Raw genomic sequence first — 2,371 nt, 5'->3', positions numbered from 1 at the left:
GAACAACTGACATTTAATAAGAATATTTGGGGCTATCAGAGATCAGCACAGCTAGTTCTGACTCTCAGGCACAGTGAGAGTGAAGAGGAGCAGCGTGTCCAGGGACAGACACTGCCAGCCTGCCAGGAAATGAACCTGCTGGGCATTACCTAGGTGAGAAAATGCAGCCACTGCACGCTGTGCCACAGCTATTTGTGTCCAAAATAACAGCAAAATTAAGGACAAAACCTTCAGCAATCTCAAGAGGTAGAACAGGGACTTTTATGTTCCAGCCTCTCTTTGCTCCTTAGCATTCCCCTGTGGCACTTCCCATCAAAGCTGATCCCAGCTGAGCTTACATCCATTGCTTTTCTCCTGGCCCAGCCGTGAACAAGAGGGAGCTGCACAGAACACAGAACATCAGACAGGCTCTGTGTAAATGGTGTGGTTGGAGGAGGTGTCACTCACCTCCTCCATTTTCCCACTCCACACTAACAGTCTCTGGCTAGTTATGTTTAATAAAACAGGATGAGCACTCAAGATGAAATGCCATTTTCAGGCCTGGCACGTGACGTTTGCTAGCATATGCTGGACTGAATGAACAGTTTTTAGAGCTGGATCTTTCTTGCTACCAAGGTGTTCTTCATCATAGCACAGATGAAAAAAAAGGGAGCATTCTACTGCAAACAAACTACAGCTTGTTAGTTTTGCTTTTCTGTAATAGGCTTTCTAATGAGGAGTCTGCATCAATTAAGGTGCATTGCCTGAGTCACCTGTTTAATGCTGCAGCCTTTAAAAATCTACTTTTATATAAAACAGGCTCTAATTCAGTATGTTCTGTTGAAGGATGTAGTTTGTATAGATTCTCTAATAAGCATCCTAATGCAAAGAGCCGATCCAAGCAATGAGCTGACTTTGTTACAGAAGCAGTGAAGCAGGAATGAAGAATGGTTCTGTTAAAAATACATCAGATTTACCTTTCACTTGAGTATTTCCTGCTGAATGCACAAGAAAATTCCATTTCAAGATCTCAAAACTTCCTTTTATTACATACTGGAAACTCTTTTCAAGAGCTTGTGTATACAAGTTTGAAGAAACATGACAATAATGTGAAACACCAAGTGAGTAAGAGCCTGCCTGGCAATCCCAGGTTCCCAGCAGAGCCTGTGCTTCCCTGGAGCTCGTGTGCCTGTGAGCCACAGGAGCAGCTCTGAGCAGCTCAGAGACATTCTCAGCACATTATTTCTTACACAAATGACAGGGACAGCCACAAAATGTACTTTTTGCCTTGTGTTTAAATGAATTATCAGGAATGCTAATTTTATTCTCTGGTGGTAAAACCTTCCTTTGGATCTGCTTTGTTGGGTTGCAGATTCCATGAGTGTTTTGGAGATTCCATGAGTGTTACAAGAAAACTGGTGGATTTGAGCATTTACAAAGTGCCTTATAGAAAAACATCTCTATGGCAGTGCTCAGTTTTTTGCTAATCTTAAGAATACTTGTGTGTAGCTTTTCTATGTCAACTATAATGCAACAAAAAAAAGCTATGATTTTGCTTTCTGTGCTAGTATTTATCTAGTGGAAAACAAGTTCTACTCTACTTTTCTGGACACTTTCATATATATTATGTAGGTATTTGCAGCATGTGCATGCTAAATTGTATAAATAGATTTAAAGTATAAATCTAAACCCTTTTGCCAGAACATGAGCTGGAGAAAAAAAAAAAAAAAGGCAAACAAAGTAAACAGAAGTAGATATTGTCTTCCTGGTACTCCAAGACTATATTGTGCAATATTGTTTTCCAAGCTCACTTCATATAGATAAAAGCAATTCTGTTCAGGTTTTTTGATCCTCAGGTACTGTCAGATACCAACTGTGACAGGTGCTTTTGGAATGGTTACTCCCAGCAGGACATAAATTAATCTTCCAGGTGAATTGCATTTGGGGTATTAGGAAGCTCTACTGCTTATAACTTTTACCACTAACAAGTTCAACTCATGCAGCCCTAGATTTCAGGAATTCTTTACCTTTTTTCCAAAGCTTCAAGACCTGTAAAGAAAAAAGGATATTAACAGAGAACAGCATGCCTTCCATCTCAAATACCATGAAACCCTTTACTCCTCTATTGAAAGAAACAGAATCATCTGGGAGCTGGAACTTCATGATGAGCACTGTATTTAATTCTTCTTCCTGTGACCAAATGACCATAATTCCTCTAACTACAGTGTATTAAGTTTCAGGCACATCAGGCTGAAACTGGAAATGTTACATGAATTCTTCTAATATGAGCAAGTATCGTAGGCAAAGAGATAAACTCCATAGCCACAACAGCTAGATTCCTTCCAACAGGAGTTAAAGTGGCAATACTGTCACTGAAAATAATAACAAACAC

The sequence above is a fragment of the Prinia subflava genome, chromosome 15 (genome assembly GCF_021018805.1).
Source record: "Prinia subflava isolate CZ2003 ecotype Zambia chromosome 15, Cam_Psub_1.2, whole genome shotgun sequence".
Classification (NCBI taxonomy): Eukaryota; Metazoa; Chordata; class Aves; order Passeriformes; family Cisticolidae; genus Prinia; species Prinia subflava.
This window is presented reverse-complemented; position numbering follows the sequence as displayed.